Genomic DNA, 13634 nt, shown 5'->3' on the forward strand with positions numbered 1-13634 from the left:
CTTTTGGTGTTTCTGTTTGCCATCTGGAGGTTTTCTTTGGGAGAAAAAAGTCTATTTAGCCCTTCTGCCAATTTTTAATCAGATTATTTTTGGTATGAAGTTGTAGAGTTTCTTATATATTTGGATACTAACCCTTTATCAGTTATGTCATTTACAATATCTTCTCCCATTCACAAGGTTGTCTTTTTATTTTGTGAATTGTTTCCTTCACTGTGCAGCAACCTTTTATTTTGACGTAGTCCCAATAGTTTATTTTTGCTTCTGTCTTCCTTGCCTGAGGCAACCTATCTAGAAATATGTTGCTGTGGCTGATGTCAAAGAAATTACTGCCTATGTTTTCTTCTAGTAGTTTTATGGTTTCAGGTCTCACATTTGGGTCTTTAATCCATTTTGAATTTATTTCTGTGTGTGGTGAAAGAAAGTGGCTCAGTTTCATTCTTTTGGATGTTTATGTCCAGTTTTCCCAATATTATCTGTTGAAGAGACTGTCTTTTCCCATTGTATATTTTTGCCTCCTTTGTCATAGATTAGTTGACTATGTAGGTGTGGGTTTATTTCTGGGCTCTTTAATGTGTATTAATCTATGTGTTTGTTTTTATGCCAGGACCATACTGTTAAGCTCTGATTTATAACTCCCCAAATGTAGGACTGGTGATATATATGTTAAAAAAGTAAAAATTTAGGGGCACCTGGGTGGTGCAGTCATTAAGCGTCTGCCTTCAGCTCAGGGCATGATCCCAGTGCTCTGGGATCGAGCCCCACATCAGGCTTCTCCACTGGGAGCCTGCCTCTTCCTCTCCCGCTCCCCCTGCTTGTGTTCCCTCTCTTGCTGGCTGTCTCTCTCTGTCAAATAAATAAAAGCTTTTTTAAAAAAAGTAAAAATATAAGTAATTATTTGGTCTTCAGAAATATAATGATTATATGTACATTCACATGAAATTAAGTTGTTGTTGTTGTTTACATAGTTAAATTTTACATATAATGAAATTATACAAACTTCTGTTTGATTCGTCTTCTATTTCCTCACTCTGGAGGCATTAAATACTACAAATCTTCTCGAATTTCTGCTATATTTTATAATGTGTGTAATCATTACTCAGAAATCATAGTGAGCAACTCCACTGTGTTACCAAACAGACTCAAGGAACAATATAAACGGTTGGTTTGGGGCTCCTGGGTGGCTCAGTCAGTTAAGCATCTGCCTTGGGCTCAGGTCATGATCTCAGATTCCTGGAATCAAATCCGCGGTCAGGCTCCCTGCTCAGTGGGGCGTCTTGCTTCTACCTCTCCCTCTGCACCCCCCTTGTGCTCTCTTTCTCTTTCTCTCAAAAAAAATCTTTAAAGAAAAAAAAAAAGAAAAAATGGTGTGTTTAAAATGGGACTAATTGAGGGTTCAGCAACTATTCAGAATCATAGGAAACTCCTAGGGAAAATCTGGGTATTTCTGGTTCAAAGGAAGTATTCCAAGGAAGCTATGCTCGGAGTCCAAGTACAGTCAGGAGTTCACTGTAATAATTGTCCTCTTATTATGGCTGTTTTTGATCAAATCAACTGAAAAACTCAATTTTATTCAGTCCATGCAATATTCTTTTTTATAGCTCTTATTAAAGTATATTAGGGACCCGTCCATGTCAAGATTTTTCAAAATGTGTTCTGTAGAGCCTTAGAGTTGTACAAAAATGTCCCGAATGCCACCAAGAAGGCAGAGTGGGTGTGGTGGGCGGTGAAGATCCTGTCAAACCCCATCTATATTCAATGATATATTTTAAATATGGATATTAAACTTACATTTTATTGTGAAAAATAGATGAATATGCTTTTAATTTTTATGTTTTTACTGTTTTTAATTTTAAAAACTCTCCTATTTATTTGTCCTTAAAGTCGGATATTTCTTAATCCCTTTTAAAGAGGTATAAAAATGGACTTTTGTGCATTTTTTAATTTTTAACTTGTATAGAATTTTTTTATATATTCATAAAATACACTATTATCAAATTTCAATGGTATATCCTAGAGTTTTATAGTTCTCACCTTCCTTGTGACGCTATTTACTTAATACTGTTAAATGTAAATATTTTAGAAGCACTAACTAAATTTTTTTGTGTATTTATTTCCACTTATTTAGTAGTTCACAAAGTTTGGTTGTGAGAATAAGTATTTTTTTCCATAAATTAAGTGTGTCTGTTAGCTTTATATTTTAAGGCGTTTCAAGAAAACATGTTTAAGCGTTTGAAAGAAACTATAGCTATTTTCATCTATTTCTGTGCCTGTTTCCTAATATGTACACACTCAGTACAGTATCAACTGTGGAACTATAAGAGTGATGAATAATTTAGACATGCTCTTCAACTGTGAGGAAGATTAAAACCCAATAGGAATAAGAGCAGTACCTAAAATGTCTTAAGATTTTGCATTACAGTATCCTAAAATGATCCCTTTCTCCTTTGAAAAAGCAGAGATGCACGATTTGTGAATCAAAGGTAATAATGATGTGGTATATCATTCTGGAAGTTAAATGTGGTGTAGCTTCAAAAGTAGCCTTCTCCCTATACAGTTGTCCTTATTTGTCTTGAATCTATTTACCATATTATAAAACACCTATTTTTAAAGTGTCATTGAAGGAGAATTTACACTGTGTTTCCTTGTTAGGACTCTGGTAAAATGGCGTAAAAATTTGCAGGTGAAAGTGATTTTCTGTTTCTTGAGCAAAGAATACAACATGGAGCATATAGGATGGCATGCATTTGTACAGTTATTTTAAGCTGGAAGCATATGCTTCTTGCAAAATTTACATACAGGATTGTAAGATTTACTCCAGAATATGCATCAATTCATTGCAAACATGAGTATAATCTGCAAGAAAATGAGTTGCTCTTGTGTTCTGCGCTTGAATAGAGTCTGTTTTTGATGTGACATTGATCAGTAACTTTATCCTGTAGGAAAATGGAAATATCCTCCCTTACTAGAAACAGTTGAAGTTGCCAGACCCGTGGTTGACAGAAGGACAAGACACCAGGGTGAGTAGTGGTTACACTTTTCTTAAAACGGTATTCTTTATATAATATCTTTTCTTCTCCTTTGAAGAAGAGTGATATATCACATCTGTCTCTCACCTTAAGTTCATTAGCTACATACAGAGTTTAACTTTGAGATGGGCGCTCCCCATCCTTAAGCGGATACACATATATCTGACTCGTCTAAGCCAGAAAGAGAGAAAAGAGTTAATCACTGAGTATATAAAAACTCTCCCTGGAGAAGTGAAATGCCAGTATTTTCTCTTTTAATACATTAAAACAAGCAAACCTTCTCCCCGGTTTAAATGTATTATTCTTCATTGATTGTCTCCTTCTTGGGGAGGACGTTCTAGCAGTAAAGCAGGAGACAAGTTGTATCCATCATCATGTGTCAAAGGGCCACCAGGTCGATGGTTCTTTTTGAACTTTGCTGTTTCAGAAAACCATAGCTGAGTATTATAGGCAGAAGTTTGACATTTTCAGGATGAAAATCAATTTTCTTTTACGTGTTTCTGAAGTGAGGCTTTTGCTTTGATTGCAGGAGAAATGGCTTTTGGAATTTCGGAGTAACAAAATAGGAATTAAGATACAATTTGGCTAACAGTCACTTCAGCGAAAGCAAGGAGAAATACAGTTTAGTGGTCTAATAATATTTTAAACCCATGGAAATAGAATTAGAAGTAGAAACCTATGGAAATTGGCACCGGAAAATGTCTAAAATTGAGGTAGTAGTGAATGAAATTTTTATTTAAACGGCTCAGTTAAAAGTTACATATTTCAGAAAAACAAATACTTTTAAAGAAGAAATACATAATTTTAACTTGCATTTTATGAAAATATAGTATGTATATATTTTTATGAAAAAAGTGTATATATATTTTATGAAAATATATAGTGTGTATATATTTTATGAAAAAATATTATATATATGCCTATTTTTAAAATTCCTTTTGCTCCTAGAAGAATGTAGGTTCCAGAGAGATAAAGAACCTATTTCTGTCATCCACCAGGATATATACAGAATCTGTTACAATGCTATGACACAGTAGGCATTCCATAAATATATGCTGCCTTGATATTTTAAAATATTAAAAAAAAACAATATTTTTACAATGTTATATTTTATAATGTAACTATAAAGGTGACAAAAAACAGTTTCGTGGATAGATTTATAATATTTTGAAAATGAAGAGTTGAAATAATTTTTCCTTGCAGCCATTATGACTGCAATTTTTAAAAATCTCCTCAAGTTGTGAAAGTGCTGAAGGTGCCTGTTTGTATGTGTAAGATGTCTGTGTTAAGTATATATCAATGCACATGAGGCTTTATATTTCCAACAGAAGCTTAATTTCTCATATAAGCCTACTTAAATTCCTATGGAACAATATATTTCAGATAATAAATTTTTCATGCAAAGGAACACAATTTTTTAAAAATTGTAATTCCATTTTGTTGATGAGTGCATAGAAGCATGAAAATAATAATTGAAAAGAGACAAATTTCAGGTCCTAAAGTTTCTTGCTATTTATAGTTCAAGGTAAGTTCACAAGGAATTGTATATCAGAGCATTCAGAGACATGCAATGTAAATAGCTTGTTATTGAGTAATTACTGATAACATGAACTGATGTGTTTGCAAATGTGATACGCACGTATGTATGGTAGATAGACACATATTCCTAGAGCACGATCAAAGTTGCCCTCACAAACATTCCTAGGCAACAGTTCTCTGTTCTCTGCTCTGAGAGGAAGTGTTTTTCACATGCACCTCCATGTGTGCTTGTGTGCTCGACGTGTGCTCAAAGACGGGCCCGTAAAGATGTGGCCATTACAACTCACTAGTGGTAAAATGGGCAATCCTAAAAAATATAGAACATACTTTAGTTGTTTTTTTTTTTTTTTTTTAATTTTTAGTTAACTTTTTGGTCCTGATTGACAGAAAGAAACTCTGCTTCTCTCCTTGAGCCATTGGTGCACTGTGGGTGGTGCTGTTACATAACAGATTAGCAAGGACACAATCAAGTTGGAAAGGACTTTAGTAATTTGGCAGAAACTCTTGATATAGATTTCAACTACCTAAGCTTTCTAAGGTGGTACCTGCCCTATGCTCAGATGTATTGCTTAATTTCTTAAAGCATTTGCATATCTTGTTAACGATTTCGATCTAGTTTTTAGTCAGGTCCACATTAAACACACATATTCAACAGGTAAATCATTCAAAGCAACATTCACTTCTACAGGTGTTTTTAATAGTGCCCTCAATTATATTAATAGGGGCAGGACACAAACGCTAACCAAAAAGAGTGTTTTAGACACCATCAGTGAAGGGACTGTGTGGAATATAGGGGAAGTTGAGTCACCCTGCTGCCATACTGTGGCACAGAGCTCCTTGAGTGTGCTTCCATAGGTGGGCTTTACTTGTCAAGAGAATTTGGCTCCCTTGAAAGCTTAGGTTGGATGATACCCGGCAGAGGGGCTGAGATCCAGACTGGGGTCTGACCCCATACCTCACCGTCTCTCCTCCAATAACTGGAAGGCTCTGGGGCTGGGCAGAGAGCATGTACGTGGGTCATGTGATTTCCATGTTGGAGGCTGTGGATGTTTACATGTTGAATTTCCCTCTCCGAGCTAATCCTAGGGAGTCTCCTTGGCACAGACATGTGTCAGCTGAGCTACAATTATTTCTGTATCTGCTGTTAGATTAAATGAAAGGAATCACCAAATATTGTGCACACTTCTAAACCTCTGGGAAAATAATATATATATATATATATATATATATATATATATATATATATATTTGTAATTTAGCTTCTTTTTCTGTTCATCAACATGTTTACTCAAGTTGAAGGAACAATTTCTTGAAAGGGATGCAAGTGAGGACAATTGTTTTTTCTAAGGGAAGCATTTGAGGAAAGCAGTAATTTAAGAACTATAAGAATATATAGCAGGTAGTGTCTACATCTAACGGGGTTTATAATTGTGTAATCCATCACATTAATGTACCTAAAGTCCGGTATTCCTGGATCCATTTAAATTAGATTAAATAATTTTAAATCCTAGAGCATAGATTCTCTCCTCAAGTACATTTGTGGCTGTTTTGATGTTAATTACCCACATCACTCAAATAATTACCACCTAACTTGTTTATAACACAAGGTATGCTATAATTTCAACCTCAAGGAAGCTTAAGTGGTCCTTTTATCATGGGCCAGAGCAGTTGGCTAAATGGCTTAATTGTATCAGAGAAAATCACTAGAACAATAAGTGAATTCCGGGAGAGTTAGATATTATCAGATAAGGGCAACACTTTAAAGGGAAAACTACAATTCAGTTAAAATTTAGCAGTTTTCTAAAGAAGCATTTGCCAAACTGGTGATCCTCAGATAACTGGGCCTGAGACAGAACCCATTAAACAAGATTCCTGTGTCAAAAACATTTGGGGAACTCAGGGAAATGATATGAAAATTGGCAATGCGTAATAGGACTACATATAATACATAATAGGAATCAACGCTCAGGAAATTTTGCCATTAAAGTAAAAAAAAAAAAACTGTTGAATTTTTTTTCTCTAATTTATTTGACTAGGAAGTTGTTTTTAATTTTTTAAAAAGATATATTTATCCATTTTAGAGAGAGAGAGAGCAAGCATGCACAGGCATGGGGAGAGGGGGCAGAGGGAGAGAATCTTCAAGCAGACCCCCCACCCCCGAGCAGTGAGCCCAAGGGTGGGCTTGATCTCATGACCCTGAGATCAGGACATGAGCTGAAATCAAAAGAGTCTGATGCTCAACCAACTGAGCCACCCAGTGCCCCTAAGTTTTTGTTACTTTTAACCTACTAGCAGGGTACTACTGGAGGCTTTGTGGGCTGTGTGGGTCTCTGTGGTAATTACTTGATTCTGATTTTGTAGGACAAAAGTGGCCTTAGATCTTACGTAAACACATGAGTGGCTGTGTTCTGATAAAACTTGACCGAAACAGCCCGTGGGCTGGATTTGGTCTGTGTGCGGTAGTTTGCCAAATCCTGCTAATACAATGCAGAGGTGCTCTTGGAGTTCTTGAGAAAAGTCCCTTATTCATATTTAGCAAATTCTTTAGAAGTTAAGCTTTCAGGATGTAACCCCTCCTCTTTGATGATTATGATCCTTGAGGAGTGTGTAGCAGTACAGAAGGGCACAATGAAGAGAATCCCTCTTTAGGGAGAAATCGACTCTGCCCACCCTTCTACCCGCACTGTGGCATAATATCACCACTAGGTACTGGGCAGCTAAGGAAAATGCTCCCGTGCTTCCGCCGCCCTCGGTGAACTTTATGGTCCTTTGGGAGTGTTGGTGGCAATTTTGCAGAGGGCAGGGATTGCAGCTAGTACACAGAATAGAATAAAATGTGTGATATCATTGCCACATGAACATTAAGAATGTTTCCAAGGAGATTAAAAGGACAAAAAGGCTTTGGTTACAGGTGCCAGGCAAGGCTTCGTGTCAGAGAGAGCTGTGAAAAGATAGTGCGTGGCCTTCAGAAGTCCGTTCCCCAGAAGTGCGGCCGGGGAGAGGGTGCAGGTGCTGGTGGAAGGGCGAGGAGAAGGGGGTGGGGGGGTGATGGGGACAGCATGGGCCTCTTGCAGCAAACGGTCAGGTGGCAGAACATACGGTGTAAGACTGAAAAGTAAGTCTGGATCAGCAAGGTACTTGGGGTCCAAAAGACATGCCAAGCCCCTGAAGGATATTAGCAGGTGGAGACATAGTTTACTATTTGATGAAGGGATACCCGTTTGCCTTCAGGCGAGGCTGATGCATGCTACCTGCCTGATGATGCCTGAGTATTGTCTGTGCTAAGTTGTGGCATAAAGCATACTCCACATACTTCAATTGGTTTTGCGTGTTTCAGGGACCAAAAGAGCATAGTCTGGACATTTGGGATCAAGAGATTATAAGAAACATCCATTCCACTCCGCACCCCAAGACAAATACAGGGTTGGGCAGCCCCTAGCGTGTTTTCGGCAATGCACACTTGCCAGGGCTCGGGGCCAGAGGCTCTGGTCTCCTCCACCTCTCCGGCGTGGCCGTAAGGTGTCTGCTGCCTTTGCAGCCTTGTGCCCCAGCCTTGGAACGAGAAGAGGGCAAGGCTGTCCCGGGGGCAGAACCCTCTTCACTAGCGGGGCAACCAGACTTGCCAGAAGTACCACCACATCTTTCCACTTACATTCGGTGGCCTGGAAAGGGGTCAGATGGTCACTCCGTGTCGTGTGCAAGGGAAATGGGAAAAACACCTGTTTGGCGTTGCTCCCATCCACGAAGGGAGTGAAAGGGTGTGAGAGCGCGCAGAGGTGCACAGGGACGGTCATCAGCATTTTCAAGTATTCTGTGAGAATTTTCAGAAGATGATTTTAGCCAGACCATAGCCTATATTTGTGTTCAAGATTAGTAAATATAACCTGATGAATTTATATAAAGAGAAAAGAAAAAAACCTACCTTTTGAAACAGAGCCACGTGACGTAACTGGAAACTATTCGACTCAGATGTGGTGAAATAGTCAAAGCTTTTCCAGTTGAGATTATATTAGCATCTCTTTTAAATTTAAGGTGTATTTGCAGTTCATGAGCGACTGTTGTACGAGAACGGTGCAGAACTTCTGAGCATGCGCAGCCAGATCGGAGCTGGGATGGCTCGCCCGCCGTGCACCCGCGATTTGCCTGCTCTCGAGGTGCTCAGCCACACGGGACATCAGCTTCCCTTTCCTCATCTCTCAGTTGAGCATAATAATAATTGCCCTTCACACTGTGCAGGTTTGCTGCAAGACCCCGATGAGGGGTCTCTGCCTGTCGCTCTTCCCCCGCTCCCTCTGGGCTATCTACACACAGGAAGCCCTCCCCCTCCAACACTTGAAATGATAAATACGATCATCGAGATGCATCCGTGCCTCTGTGATAGCTTCTGCCACTCAGTTTGTTTTTTCTACTTAAAGCAAATTGAATCCCGCTATTAGGTGCTGCTTCTTCAATGATTACATCTTTTTCTCACTTTGAAAGCTTTTATGTCTGACCCCAGGCCCTCTGAAAGCCTGTCAGATATCCTTACCTGTGATTCTGTTTGCTTGCACGTTGAAGTTCCTATATAAAAATTAGAGAAACCCTAGTGGAGGCAGTTCTGTCTTCTAATATAATGAGTGGCTGGAATGACTTTTGGGTCATTAAGAATAAGGAGGATTTCTCTCACTAGATAACTGAGGAGTTATGGGTCTTTGAAATGTGTAAGGTCAACAATACTCCCCTCAACTTCTATCTGGTATCTGTTCACACCCATCACATCAGTAAAATCACAAAGCAGTAGGATTCACAGATCAGATCAGAAATACAAACCCAACTCTCATCACCCCTAGCTGTATACATTTTTTAAAAATCATTGAACGTCCTCTCTAGAAGAAAAGAAAATAATAAATATATATATACACACACGTTTATATATGATTTTAAATATAAGTGTTTTTAAAGTGATAGAGCACAATAAAATTACCAATAATCTGCACAATATTTATGTGCAATGTTTTTAATGATTTTCTATACATGCACCCCTATCTACTTTCACACATGTGTTAGACCCTTTATAGTGAAAGTAATGACAAATATAACTCAAATTAGCATACATAGTAAGTAAGTTTACTGCCTTATGACTCTGACAGTCCAGAATTCCTCGGGAAAGGATTGATCCAAGAGCTTTGTGATATTGCCTGGCGTTTTGAGACCTGATGTCAGTCTGACTTCGGCACTCTCCTAGCCTGTGTGTTTCCAGATTTATATCCTCAGCCTTTCCAGGCAAATCCCCAATTCTTCTTTATCCAGCCCATCCATGTCACACACACACCCCTCTGAACAAGCCAGTAAGTGTATCCAGTGCTGGTTTAGCTCATGTCACAAGCTCCACATCTGGAATGAGCTAGCTGTCAGCATGCCCAGATTCAGATATGACAATTCTTGAGAACAGAGGAAGGACGCCAGGTGGCAGGAGGTATAGTGCATTCTACTTCCGTAATAACAGAATTAGTATTAAGTGTGCATGTAGGCATATTTGGTGTCTGGATTCTAATGCCTGATATAATGAATAAATACAAGTGTTCTCCCATGAGCATAGGAATTAAGTTTGTTGTCATGAACTATTAGTTTGAAATGCTTAAAGTTGCCACTTGGGGAGGTGGTTCAGAAGATTAAAAAACACCGTAACTTCATATGGTTTAACCAATGGCAAGAGGCTTATAGGAAAACTGACCACAATTGCTTTAGTTATTTCCAAAGATCACAATCATCGGTACATATAATATCTTCCAGTGTTCCACCATCTTATTTAATATACTTATGCAGTGATGAATCTCATTAATTTTCCTAGATGTATGTATTTTCTTAATTTATTCCAAAAAATTTAGCAAGAATGGAACTTCTCAAAGTTAGATATTCATTGCATACAGCTCAAGGTTGGCCTATAATATAATTATCCTTAAATATATATCTGAGATGCAAATGATTAAGCTGTATTCATGCATTGGACTGTGGATCCTTGATTACCCACTTTTATATGCATGAGAACAGACCCCTTTATTGCTAGGGAAACGTTTGCTCTCTTCATGGGTTTCCTGGATTGGATCGTTTTGGGTATCCGTGCACTGGTCCTCTCTAGACAACTGTAGGGGAGTCAGTCCTAACGTTGGCTCGGTGTACCACTGAGTCATGTGGGTAAGGCCACAGTGAAAAATATCTATATTTACACCCTCCTCAGAAATCAGTGGTATGTGCTCTTTTTTGACAAATACATCTCAAACCTTGGTTTTTCTAAGTATTATTTAAGGACTTTGCCTCTTCTTTTCTATAGACGTACTAAGTGTGCAGTAGTATCAGCCCACACCTCAGGGAATGGATGGGGCTCGCTGCTGCCTGTGGATTAGTGACCTGAGGAGACAGAGACGTCACTGTCTCTATCAAAGGGAGGTGGTCAAAAATATTTTTTATAGGGCGCCTGGATGGCTCAGTTGGTTGAGCTACTGCCTTCAGCTCTCAGGTCATGATCCTGGAGTCCCAGGATCGAATCCCAGGATCAAGTCCTGTGTCCGGCTCCTTGCTCAGCGGGGAGCCTGCTTCTCCCGCTGCCCCTCCCCCTTCTTGAACTCTCTCAAATAAATAAAATCTTTAAAAAAATTATTTTATGAAACAATCTTTAAGGACCCTGCTGAAAACTATTTTTTGCCTCTATGTGAGACCTAAAATAAACTTTATTTTTCTGATCAATGATTTTTTTTATTATGAAATATACATAACTGAAAGTGATTACTTGTATTTTTTTCTCCTGTCAGAAAGCTGAGAGCTAAATCTGTGGTCACTCTTTGCCTAAATTTTTGATGAAAATAACACTTTTCTTAATAATAAAAAAACGTAAAATGTAGAGGATGAACAGTGATAACATTACATTCTAAAAGAAGTAAAACAAATAAGTAAATAGAAGTGACACCTATATCAGAATCCACTAAAATAACCATGGTTAATACTGAGGCCTCCGGTCTGTAGTGTGCCAGTTATTTCATTTATCGCTTGTGTATCGTACCATGTCACCATCAGCCTCCTAAGTTCCTCTGTGGAACAACACAGTGTCCACACTTCTGTGTGGGTCTACATCTGTCTGCTGACATGCCGTCTCTCTGAGCCATCCTGCCTGGTGCAGTCCTCCCCCTTTGGTGGCTGTGAGAAGTCAGAAGACTGGCTGGCCTCCAGCAGCACGTGTCCCTGTCTGACCAGCTCAGACAGGGTACTGCAGTCAGAAGGCCAGCCCTGCGAGGATACTGATGGGTGCAGGAAGCAGTTGCTGTCACCAGTGGCTCACACGGATGCATTTGCATTGACCGGAGAAGAAATGGTCCAAAGTGGAAAGATGTCAGTGATAGCCTAGAAATTCTTAAATGTACATGCTTCAGTTTCTAGATTTCCAAGGGGTGAAAAGTCTCTGTTTATTTCCTTTTATGTCCCCGTTTTCTGATCTACCAAGTACCTTCCTCATAGTGGTCCACGGAAGTTTCTGAGGCACGTCTGAGGGCCATGATTGTCCGAAGGGGGACTGGCAGGCTAGTCCAGAGTCCCTCTTCGTTGCCGCATGCACCCCCAAACCCATCACTGAAATGCTAGCTGCTTTATTTTGAACCAAGCACTAGGCACTTTAAGCCTCGCAAATTTTGGAAAACTTTCTTTCTACACTGATTTTTAGTTATTTTCAGTCAAAAGTCTATAGGTTTCGGTGTGAACCTTTTTTTGCTAGTTGTTGTTGTTGTCTTAACTTCAAAGAACCATTAGGTTCCCTTGTACATCTTATTCTTTAGCGACCTCATGACACTCTATGCAAATGCAGGTATCACATTTATATAAATGTAGATCTTTCTACGTACATACAAATGTACAGGGGATTTCACAAATATTTTTAAGGTTGATTTTCTTTTGATTAATACTTGTTTTCACTCTAAGGTGAAATATACCTTTATGTATCTGTCTATCCACTTGCTTCACTTGCTTTTCCCCAGAGGATTTCTGGATAGTTTAAGATACTGAAGTTTGAAAAGTTTTCATAGTTATTAAAATAACTGTTATATACTAAATCAAAGAATAACTGTGAGTTCTTTATTTCCCATAGGTATGCTTTTTAATTTTAAAGTGGCTTCTAACATCCTGAAAAATAAAATTCATATATTTTTTACATACCTAAGTACTATAAAATTTTTCTTCTGTTCAAACTTCAGTTTAACTCATAGTGGTCCCAAATTTTCTGAACATATATATAAATAATGTACTTCAAACTTAAACCAGAAATTAGGCTGTGTTAAAGGAAATTTTATGTGGTGGTGACCCATATAATGAGCTTTAATGTAGTAATTTCTCACTCTGTGAGTATAAATTCAGCTATAGTCATTTTCAGAATTAAACTCAATTTGTAAATGTTTAAATGTGTCTCATTTGGTAAGGATTTGACAACTTTGGGCTTCAGTCCATAGTTGTACCAGCAGTCCCTTGGACAGCTTGTTTGAGCAGAACCTGAGTCCTTATCTTCAATATGGGTACATCACGCCAGAGGCAATACTGAGGCTGTAAATAGAGCCACAGAACCACAGATGCAGAACCTCGATAATCATGTCCTTGAACCTCAAGAACCAGCGTTCGTGATTCTCCCTACAGTTCCTGAGATAATTAGACAAGGCTCCCACTACTGGCATAGAGAGGTGCCTTTGAGAATTCATAAAAGGCCATCCTCTGAGAATGTTTCCTTTGCCTCATAATGATCACAAAAATTCAATCAATGCACAAAATTGATTTAGAGAGACAAGCCCTTATTCCGGACTGATGGCAGCCCTTGCCACAGTGCCCAGCTTGATGAGGGGACGTGGAGGTTGGACTTCAGCCTCCCCGCGGGTGACCTGATGGGACCCTTGTGGGCGGGATGCAGCCTGGGTAGCTTTGGGATCGTGTCCATGTCTAGGTCCTCAGTCTTGCTCTGTCTTCGGAGGCTAATTTGCTCTCACTGATAAGAGAGTTTCCAGATAAGTGAGTTATATGTGTATAATCAGATACAGTAGATCAGTTCGATGGCACACCTTG

General features: G+C 38.8%; 1 protein-coding gene across 1 annotated transcript in view; it reads left to right on the plus strand.

Moving 5' to 3' along the window:
* PCDH15 (protocadherin related 15) overlaps nt 1-13634 on the plus strand; it is a 1685023-nt gene that overhangs the window by 431258 nt on the left and 1240131 nt on the right. Inside the window, exon 2 of the mRNA XM_034662367.1 lies at nt 2940-3017. The gene's annotated coding sequence lies outside the window, so the exon portion shown is untranslated. The remainder of the gene's footprint in view (nt 1-2939; nt 3018-13634) is intronic.

This window comes from Ailuropoda melanoleuca, chromosome 6 (assembly GCF_002007445.2).
Source record: "Ailuropoda melanoleuca isolate Jingjing chromosome 6, ASM200744v2, whole genome shotgun sequence".
Lineage (NCBI taxonomy): Eukaryota > Metazoa > Chordata > Mammalia > Carnivora > Ursidae > Ailuropoda > Ailuropoda melanoleuca.